Raw genomic sequence first — 11641 nt, forward strand, 5'->3', positions numbered from 1 at the left:
TAACTTGCAGACAATGCAAAAACAACTTAGTGCATATACAGAAAAGCAGCTCAATTGGTTCTGCTAGTAGCTTTCAACTACTTTGTGGTGGCAATTGTGGCGAATGGTAAGTATTAAAATATATATTTTTGGATTTCTGTTTACAAACCCAACTTTATTTATGCCTATAGAAATTTAATTTAGTCTGGTTCATTGGTGAAAAATATCAAATTGAACGGCTTGTAAAAATACTGGTGTTTTAACTATAATAAAATCATCATATTGTCAATAAACCTGTAAACATATTTTCATGTTTTTGTTACTCGGAAAGAAATTACCTTTCCCACAGAAAGCTTGGAACGCGTGCATTGTTGAAAATCCTAGAAACTTGGTTTCTGAACCACTTTTCTCAGTTTTTTGCTTTTCAACATCATGAAATATTCCATCCCTGGAACTCCAAATTTAAAGTTTACACATAAAACTGATTCCACTCATCTATAACAAAATTTCTGATCAATTACAATTACTAAAAATGTATCATTTCCAAATTAGAACACAAACTTTATCCACAGAAAGTGATGCTTGTGATGGAATAAATTAACTTATTTTGTATATATTAGTATTTTATAGGTAATAGTTTATCAGTACATGTATTGAGCCTTGCTTTGAGGCAGCAAATTATAACACAGGTTGACACCCAGCTCTGCATAATGCGTTCTCACAACTCTGAATTCAATACAAACCGTTTTCAGCTACCATGTTCAACCTAGGTTTCCTTAATCTGGAACCTGTTGATATACCAATGTCAAACTCGGGATTCAACAATTCTTGGTAATCTGATAAAAAAATTGGTATGCTCTGTTTATTCAGCATTTTCTTAGGAAGTCTTAAACATATTGAAGCAAATGAACAGTTTGTCCTGTAGCGAATGTTCTATTAGTGCGTCTTTAAGTATTTTTCGTAAAAATACCTTTTCTTTCTTACTATTTATTATGTGAGTAGCTAGATATAACCTGCTTCTCTTTACTTTCTTTTCTCTTACTTTCTTACTATTTATTATGCAAAGTTAATATTTTTTTTGTTACTAAAATTAAAAAAAGTTGTTTTATCTAGTAAACAAAAATGTAGATTGCCGAATGTTGGGAATTTCAGTTTATAAATATCTACAATTCTACCAAATCTACAAAAGGAAATATTCAAAACTTTGCAATGGAGAGCAGCGCATCTATTTTGTATCTGAGTCAGCGAGTTTTGGTAAACATTATTCCTTTTTTTATGAGATTCTGGGATTCTTTTGAAATTCTCAAGAAAATTGTGAGCCTTCCCTAAATGGGAATTCACCACTCATTCGAAGGTGGTAAAGGATCTCACTAAAGAAGCCCAAGTGCCTAATTTGATAAATGCATTTATCGATCTAAATTTACAATATGATAATGCAAATTAAATATTAGCCTTAAAAACGATATGCTTCATATATAACTTAAAAGTATCTTGACAATTAAAATTAATTAATTTTTTTATGATTTCTACTTATTTATATTTTTCGAAATAAAAAAAAATGAGTCTTACATTGAAATTTGAGTTTTTAGAGGAAAATCATAAGAGAATATGATCATAAAAGATACCTTGACTGCGAAAAATCTCTGCATTGTCTGATTTCAAGAAAGGCAGAAAGTATTAGAATAAAAGTAAGTTAGAACCATACAAAAATGATTTTCTAAAAACAATTACCTTGTATACTCTATCTGTTAGTAACTTATTTTATAATTCCAAACTTATGATGAAGACTTGTTTCAAGAAGCTTTAAAATTAGCCAAAAGCTCAGAAATATCGATGTCAACAACAATTGCTCCCCCACCCATTTAGTATGAAACAGTTATTACGGAGGAACTTGTTGCAAGGCATAGAAGATACAAGGCTTTGAGCAGCTAGATATAACCTGCTTTATATTTTGAATTTTTCATATGCTTAGACTAGAAAAAAAAACAATTTGTTGTATTGAAAGAAAAATAAAAAAGGTTAAAAGGTGAATCCAGTGTATTCTTCTTGTTCTTCTGGGTAGGAAGACCTGATCTTCTTGTAGACACAGGAAGGAAGAGGAATACGCTGGCCCCTCCCAAGAAAATGGTATACCAATGCAGCACAGTTTCTGTACGCAATGTATCTTAAAGACCTAAAAAAAATAGACAATGTTAATATTGTTACAATAATTCAGAGAGCATCTATGGAAACAGCTTTCAAAAGCTCCTCAGAAATATCACAGAATTCCTAGATAATGTATTAGTCAAGTAATGCCACATGACCTTAAAATTGCAATGAAAACATGAAATAATTGAAATAGCCCTAATTGTAATTGAAAGCTGCAGGCAACAGGAACATAGTAAAAATAAAACTTGTTAAGAGAAATAATAGTCAACATTCATCTCTTATTCAAAGCAACACAAAGGAAATCATGCAAATATTATTTACTTTTTTTGAGGAGGAGGGAGAGGGGGGGGGGGAGGGTTCAGAGACAATAGACCTAATTATCTAAAACAGAAAAAAATAATAAAAAAAAATTCTGGGGATTTTTTAGGACTTAAGTGGAATTACTACGATTTATTCTTTTGCGTACTATGTATTCTGAATGATGGGTTCAATAAATGAATAAATTATTTTCCCCTTGTATCACACAGTGGCACCATTTCACGAACATTAGGGGGAGGGGGCAAAGGGTTTGAATTATTACATGAAAATACAAAAAGTGCTTTTCAAAATCTAGAGTGGGTTTTCCCATTTGTTTTAATAAATATACAAAAAGGGATGGGTAGGTAATTCCCCTTCCAATCAGCACCCCTTGTGCCACAGAAACTTTATGAGTTGATTGTTTAAATTTATCATGTTTTACTATAAATGATGTGAATATATAAACTCATCTGTCCATTTGGAAAAAGTATAAAATAATTGCTTATTGTTTGAAAAACTTGCAGGGAAGCTTATTGTTGAGTCATATAGTCTTGCAGCTAGCATTATGGCCCATCTGTTGCATGCTCCAGAAAAGGTCTCGTGCTCTGTGAAGCAGTTCACTGGGGTAGGTTGATGCTTTCTCATAAACAATTTGAATCAATCCATTTCTTGGCAGCACCTATTCTCTGCATCTCTATCCCAAGTTTTACAGTGGGATCAAGTACACCTGTTTAGTAAAAAAAACTATATATGAAAGACATCCAACAAAATGTTGTATCAAAATATTCTAGATTGCAAAGACAAATATCATGTGGAATCCCAATTATATCAGTCACTAAAAGTGATTTACATATCACAAGCTATTTTACCATATCCTCACACAGGGTGAGGGAGAATCAACTTTTCTACAGTAGATATGAATGGCCACCCTTTCCTTAGGGAAAAAAAACACTTGTTTTTTAACTTAAAACTCAAATATTTTCACCTATTGTATTTAAAAAATTATGGATTTAAAAGGTATCCATGAATGTTCATAGAAGGACCAAGAATGGTCATTTAGCCCCTTTTGTTTGTAAAACTATAAATGTTGAGAATGCATAAAATCCAGTTACATTGGAATCAAATAATATGCCTCTGGCCAATCGACTTCTTAGAAGTTTTCCCCCTCCTCCAGTTTTTTTACAGGCTCAACCCTCTTCCTAACTCTACCCCCTTCCTCGCACAGCCCAATTTATTTGGCAGCAGGCATATTTACATGTCTTTTACAAATACTTATAGTTGTTAATCCCCATTTAGGTATTGCAGCTTGTTTGACCATGACAATGTGAATTCTTCAAGCCCAGCCACAACGAGTGACTTGGAAAGTCATGACACCCCTGCCACTGAGCAGCTAAAACTCTATTAAGAGGGGGACTGGGAATCAGAATAATTCACATGCTGAGTTAGGAATACACAGAATTTTCTCTCGTTTGTATGCCAAATCCTTAAGTACGCATGTCCTGTTTGGCATCCTGGTATCTCCAATAAATTATTGGAAAGAATAGAGGCAGTCAAAAAAATTATCTTCAATGAGGGTTATATTCCCTTTCTTTGGATATTCAATCTAGTCACCCTCAAGGAAAAGAGAACGAAAATTTCATTACATTTTGCCAAACATGCCCTCAATAGCCCCCAGACAAATTCCCTTTATAGAAAAATTTTTCCCCTTTGAACTTGCCTCTCTTGTTCTGGTTCAACAAAACATGCCCTTTCCTACCAAAATATAATTTTCCAGTGAAAGATATATAAGAACTTTTGTCATATACATATTTGATATCTTAAATAAGTGCCCCCCCCCCCTTTTTTTTACCTTACAATTGTTCTATGTTTATTTTGAAAATTTTTAGCTTTCTTTTTATAGTGTTTTTTTGTTAATAAATTATGTTTATTTTTTGTTAATAAATTATGTTTTCTATTTTTATTGCAAGGGAAAATTGTTCTTGTTGTTTTATTTGGTGTATTCCCTTTTAATTCTGCAAGTTTTAATTGCTTACATTTTTTGCAACCTTTTTGACATTTTGACAAATCAAACAGTTCATGGTAACAAACTATAAGTAAGTAGCAACACAGCTTGATAGTAACCAAAGCTACAAAAAAGAGTTTTCATAGCAGTAGATATATGAAAAGAATCAAGTTTTTATGCTGATTCAAAATGGGCAGAGTTCATTAAGTTTAATGTTACCTCTCAAAAATTTCCAGTTTTAAAAAAGTTGCTCAATTTTTGAAAAAAGGGAGAATATCCCCAAACATCAAGCAATCTTAATGAAAATCACACCATCATATTCAGTATATCAGAGAACCACACTGCAGAGGCTTCAAGCTCTTATATACAAAAATATGGAACTTTGCATTTTTTGCCAGAAGAAAGATCATGGATGTATGTTTATTTTTATTCTATCCAGGAGTGATTGTATCAAACCAGTGATCATAGAAGATCGTGAGAGAAGATCATAGAAGATCCATATCCTATCATATTTGTTATTGGAAAGCATGCAGGCATCTTTTTTTTTGAGGGGGGAGATTTACCACAATGAAAAATTTCTGTGGGGGAGGGGAGTTTCTGTCTTACTGTTTTTTCTAACTAAACTTAACATGTAATTTCTAGGGGAGATTTTTAGCAGGGTTGGGATTCTCTGGAGGGCAATGGGGGTGGATCTTTCATGCGAAAAATTTTCCATGGGAGAATTTCCTGCAGGAGTAACATTCCACTGGGGGTGGGGAATTTCTGGGAAAAGTTATCCATAGAGGAGGGATATCCAACATGACTAGAAAAACGATTTGAAATTAAAGTCTTTTTCAAATGAAAGTATAGTGACTTCAATATTTTGGTACTTTGCCCTTACAATATATAACCTACCTAACAGCATTGCTAGACAGAAAATGGTACAAAGTGTAATTCCAGGCACTCATCACTCAGAAACAGGGATATTCCTTCATTGGACCTCATGTGCATCATTATGGTTTTCTGTGTGGACCTCTTTTGATGCTACTAGTTCATAAAGATATGGTTGAGGTAATTGGTCCATAATATTGTATTTGAACGAATGAATATCTATAAAAATATGAATCAGTTTTCCTCAAAAGATGAGAGGCAAAAACACTTTCACTTCTGAAGTATCAGAAATGAGTCTATAAAAGTAAAGACACATGTTAACTTATGGTGTTTGTTCAAGAAAGACTTCTACTTTACGTCCACTTTAGGGTTTTACTTGGCAAGGGTTTATTTTGTTTAGCTTTATATGGAAGAACAATTGGAAGACTAGCAAGTTGTATACCCAACAGCAATGTCATGGTCTTTGTTGTTATGGAGCCTTCAAAAGTCAAATCCTTAGGTTCTAAGCTGCAATTTAGGTAAAAAGAAATGGGTCAAAATAAAAATTAAATGAAAATTTTTCTTAAAATAAAAGTAAATCCTAAATTGTTTTTTTGCTAGCACCTACTGTCCAAGAAAATCAGACTCTTAGGTCAAATTAAAAAAAAAATTCATGGCTCCCAAATTCTGGTCTTCACACAATCACAGTAGGTAAAGCATGGAAATAAGAGCTTGTAAACACCTTCCACTAAAACTAAGCCTAGCCTAGCCAAGTTCTTTTCAAGAAGCATTGCTAAGAATTATTTTTCAAAGAGGAGAGCTTTGCTGGACCAAGTCCAAATTTCTTTTGTACCAGAACAATCAAGAAAACAACTGTTTCTAAGGTTATATGGTGATTTAATTTTTTTGCTGTTTATCATAACCCATTCTTTTTTTTTTTAATTTTCTACAAACTTTCCTGATGGAATGCAGTATGTAAACTGGCAATCTTTCTCCTTAAAAAAGGAATTATTGGTTTTTCGCGCTTATTTAAGACATATATGGCACTGTAAGTTTCCACTTGACCAATTTAATGAATTAGTTTTCATTTTAGGTGTCCTTGGTACTTTAATGTAAAACTAAATAAAAAAAACAAGTTTTTTAAACTGAAAGTAAGGAGCGATATTAAAACTTAAAACGAACAGAAATCATTCCGTATATGAAAGGGGCTGTCCCCTCCTCAACTCCTCGCTCGTTACGCTAAATTTTTTTTTTGTTTTAAAAAATAAAGTTGTCATACAGAGTCAAATTTTAGCGTAAAGAGCGAGGCGTTGAGGAGGGGACAGCCTCTTTCATATACGGAATAATTTCTGTTCGTTCTAAGTTTTAATGTCGCTCCATACTTTCAGTTTAAAAACTTTTTTTTTTTATTTAATTTGTGATCGTTTTTTAGTTAATGAAGATTTTATTTGCATAAAAATTTTAATTTTATTTTGATAAATGGATGTCTTTACAAATTGACTCACGTAACTAACTTTTATATTCGTATATTTTTCTTCTGGAAAAAAATACAAAGTTGCAGATTTTTGCAGATATGAGCTTTAACCTATGTAATAGGGTTTTCTGATACGCTGAATCTGACGGTGTGATTTTCATTAAAATTCTTCCTCTTGTAGGGGAAAATTCTGTTTTTAAAAGTTTCGATTACTATTGAGCCGTATCGCTTGTTTTTTTATTGTTTTTTTTATTACGTATATGTTATTACGTATATGAGGGGGTTCTGCCCTTAGTCAATACCACGCTCTTTACGTTAAAAATGAAAAAAAATTTGATTCACAAACCCCTGAATCACAAAGGCCGCTTAATTAGAATAGATAGCTCTTTTGAAAGCAATAAAAAAAACTGTAGCGTAAAGAGCGAGGTAATGACTTGGGGGAGAACCCCCTCACATAAGTTGTAATTTCTGTTCGTTTTAAGTTCTAATAGTCCTTCTTACATTTCAGTTGAACAAACTTGGTTTTTTTTTATTTAATTTCTGATCGTTTTTTTAAATAATGCTTGGAAATCCGGCGCCCCCTTCATAGAAATGTCCCGTACCCCAAAGAAAAATCCTCTACGGTAAGATTCTCCAGAGTATCTCCCTACTCGAGCCCCCCCTCCAGACCATAGCAGGCCGGTCAAGGGGTGGAGAGGTGGACATACCCCCGCAATCCTGGTGGCCCGTCGGGCGCCCCCTGCTGGGCAAGTTCCCTTCCCCCATAAGAAATTCCTTCATAGACAGATCATCCAACATAGCTATTGAGCCCACCTTCCCAACCCCAAGCCCCAAAAAAACCACCTTTAAAAATCTTGATAATTACGAATAAACCATAAAAAAATTTAAAATTTGGTAAAGTTAAAAAATTTTATCCCTCCCACTGGGTACTTCGGGGGATTAAGTCATCCCAAAAGACATTTTTATCATATTTTCGACCATGTTGAACAAAATGGCTATCTCAAAATTTTGATCGGGTGACTTTGGTAAAAAAATAAGCGTGGGAGGGGGCCTTGTTGCCCTCCATTTTTTTTGGTCACTTAAAAAGGGCACTAGAACTTTTAATTTCCGTTCAAATGAGCCCTCCCTCGATTTTTTCGGACCCTTGGGTCGATACGATCACCCATGGGGAAAAACAAAAAAAACAAACAAACAAATAAACACGCATATATGGTGTTTCTACTGGCATAAAATGCAACAGTCAATTTTTTTGCAGATAGGTGCTTGAAACATCTGCAGTAGGGTTCTCTGATACGTTGAATATGATGGTGTAATTTTAATTGAAGCTCTGTAGCTTTTAGGGGGTATTTCCTCCTTTTTTTGAAAATCAGCGAAATTTTTGTCAGGCACGGAACTTTTGATAGGTAGCTCTAAACTTGATGAAAAATATATATTTGAAATCAGACTTAAAATCTGATTCTTTTGATATATCTATTGGTATCAAAAACCCGTTTTCTAGAGTTTCGGTTACCATTGAGCCGGGTCGCTCCTTACTTACAGTTCGTTACCACGAACTGTTTGATAAGATTTGTCAAAACAGTATTATAAAAATTTTTGATTTTAAGTTTGTTGAATTTTCTAAATTCAGTCCTGAACTTTTCATAAATTTAGCTCTAAGCTCATCAGAAATATTAGAAGTCATAGGCTGTTCTTGGTGGAGGGGGGAATTAAAAAAAAAACTCCCTTAAAACAAAATTTAGGCATTAAATTCAGCCCTGAAGTTCTCATTATTTTAGCTTTAGGCACCTTTAAGATATTACAAGAGTCAGTGACTATTTTTGGTAGGGGGGGGGACCAATTAAAAAACATCTTCCTATGACATAATTATACCATATATTTTAATTGCAAAATTTTCATTACTATACAGTGGCAGTTCTAGGTCTGGGCAGGGGGGGGGGGAGCTGTTTTGGATGTGTTATTGCAACATTTAAATTACATTCAATCAGCTATAACATCAAAAATACATGAGTATAAGATACCAGAAGGTAATTATTAAATATCAAGATAAAAATAATATAGTATAGCCAATTTCTTAAATGGACCCTCAAGCAATTATATAACTGACAGCCAATAGGAACTGTCACTGTGAATAAAATAGCAAACAATTTTGAAATAATAAAAGTTGACATTTTTCAAGGTAAGTACAGGTTGATACTTTTACCATTAATACAGGATAAAATGTGAGCAGAGAATTAATTAAAATGTTTTTCATATTGGAGGGGGAGGGATAGAGACAGGGACATTTTTACACTTTACTGAGACGTGCTTTAGGCTGTACCTCCATCCCTGAACTTTTCATAACCCAGCCCCTTTTCATGTTAGCAAAAAGCTCCTAAACTAGAATTTGACCTAAAGAAGACCTACAACAGATTATATACCTAAGGTTGTCAAAAATTAAGGCTTCAAAATAGCCTTAATCTATAGCCAATTCCTCTTGTTTGATATGAAAGGCTTATACTATAGGCTACTAGTCAAAATTAGTGACTGTACCACCAGTAGGGCTGGCTTCAGTGACTGCAAAAGCCTGATAACTTAAATCAAAGTTGAAATGTGTCCTACATATGGTAAATAATTTGACAAGCCCAATAATACCCCTTTTCACTATATATTTTCTACATCAAGGTTAAAAAAAATTTTAAAATCTATGTCCTTATATTTTTAAAATCTCTGATACTTTATATTCTTTCTATAAATGTATCTACAGAAAGAAGAATATTAAAAAGCCATTGCATACAAATTTTGGGGGCCAATTCAAGGCCCTGCTCCAGATTTTTATTGGAACTTTCTAAGAAATATCTACATTGCTTACACAAATTTGAGTTGAATACTTATCAGTACATATCATAGGTTCATTTATTGGACAGACTCAAATTGCTTTCATAGATCTTTTAAGGCTCCAAAATAACCTCAATCTCTTCCCAATTCCTCTTATTTGATATGGAAGGCTTACAATATGGGCTACCGGCCAAAATTAGTGACTGTACTGCCAGTAAAACTGGGACAACAAACGCCTGATTACTTAAAATAAAAGCTGAAATGCATACTAAATACCATAACTACTCTGACAAGCCCAAAAATTCACTTCCTATTATATTTTCTAAACCAAGGTTTCACAAATAAAAAAAAATTTCCCAATACACTCAGTATTCTAATATTCTTTCTCTAAATATACTGATAAGAAGAGCATTTATCAGTACATGTCAGAGATTCATTTTTTGAACATACCCAAATTGCTTTCATACAACCTTTAACATTAATAAAGGATAAAATGACAGCAGAAAATAAATTGCAATGATGATTATATAGGGGAGGCAGGAGTGGACACAGGAACATTAAAACACTTTCCTGGGACATGCTTTAGGCTATATATCTATCCCTGAAAGTTTCATTTTCTTAACCCAACCCCTTTCCAAGATATCAAAAAGCTCTTAAACTAGACTTTTACCCTTTTTGTTATCTAGGATAGTGGTTAGGTTAAGATAAAAAAAAAATCAAGTGATGAATCCAGGACCATAAACATACTTTAGGAAGGTACTGCCAGGCTACTATGTTAACCTTCTTCTGATTTTTAAGCCTTAGAAATTAACTTACAAGACAGGTCATCACCTATTGGAATTTTGATAAAACAACATTATGCCTTAATTTTCAGTTTCTTTTTCTCTGGTTAAGGGTTAGAAAATACAAATTCTGTTATTTGAGAGAAATTTTGAGTGATATCAATGAGTTGTTTCTAAATTTAGGAAATATAGGGATGTAGGTATGATACTTCAAAACACCTTCCCAGGACATACTTCGGTCTGTAAATCCATCCTTGAAAGTTTCATTTTGCTAACCTAAATTCTTTCTAAGACAGCGTCTAGAATCTGATAATTAAGGCTTTAAAACAACCTCAATCTTTTCCCAATTCCCCTTGTTTGATCTGAAAGGCTTACACTTGGGATAATGGCCAAAATTAGGGACTTTACTACCAGCAAAACTGGAAAAACAAAAGCGTGATTGATTAAATTAAAGTTGAAACGCATACTACATGCCATAACTACTTAAACGAGCCCAAAAGTTCCCCTCCTATTATATTTTCTGAACCAAGGTTTGACAATTTTTCAAAATTTTTCCGATACTGTCGGTATTGCGATATTCTTTCATAAATGTATCTATAAGAAGAAGTAAATTAAAAATACGTATAGTAAGATTTCTTAGGGCCGATTGGTGGCCCAGATCCAGATTTCTAATGGGAATTTCTAAGAAACGGTCGTGTCGCTTACAGAAATTTATGTCAAACACTTATCAGTATGTGCCAGAGATTCATTTTTTTTAAAGACCCAAATTGCTTTTATAGAGCCTTTAACCTACCAACATTTTCCAAACCAGTGTTTTGAGGAACTTTCGAGGATAGATTTTTTATGTGTTTATGAAAGGACAAATCTCCATCCAGAATAACATAAAAATATTTGAAATGATCAACCTGTTGTATTTCAACTATAGCCAACGAAGCCAGTGTGCCAAAATAAAATAATTAACATCTAGTTTCATTGAGAAATAATACATTTTTAAAAAGTTCAGCTTTTTGTTACCTTATAAATGTGTTTGTCAAAGTTGGTCAACTTCGATAAACTGGTAAAATCAAGATGTCCGAATAGGAACTACAATAAAAACATTCAAGTTGGTGACTCAGGTAAAAGTCTATTTCTGTCAAGTCGGTTGTGGCTTTAAGGCCTGAAAAGCCTCACGCTAGAGTTTTAAAATATAAAGAAGAAGCAATAAAAGTTTTTGTCCATTATGGCCCTTGTAAAATAATTGTAAAAAATGTCAACTCTGCTTAAGAAATTTAGCTTAAAACTTATCATGACAACTGT

General features: G+C 33.3%; 1 long non-coding RNA gene across 1 annotated transcript; it reads right to left on the reverse strand.

Moving 5' to 3' along the window:
- Window positions 1-1998: 1998 nt before the first annotated feature.
- Window positions 1999-10888, reverse strand: LOC148943963 (uncharacterized). Its single transcript, XR_016142959.1, has 3 exons — window positions 10820-10888; window positions 5321-5515; window positions 1999-2152 (listed from the first exon to the last, which is right to left on the reverse strand). It is a non-coding gene; the product is annotated as an uncharacterized LOC148943963 (long non-coding RNA).
- Window positions 10889-11641: the final 753 nt, after the last annotated feature.

Source organism: Artemia sp. Qi Xiang Cuo, chromosome 15 (genome assembly GCF_049724085.1).
Source record: "Artemia sp. Qi Xiang Cuo chromosome 15, ASM4972408v1, whole genome shotgun sequence".
Taxonomy (NCBI): domain Eukaryota; kingdom Metazoa; phylum Arthropoda; class Branchiopoda; order Anostraca; family Artemiidae; genus Artemia; species Artemia sp. Qi Xiang Cuo.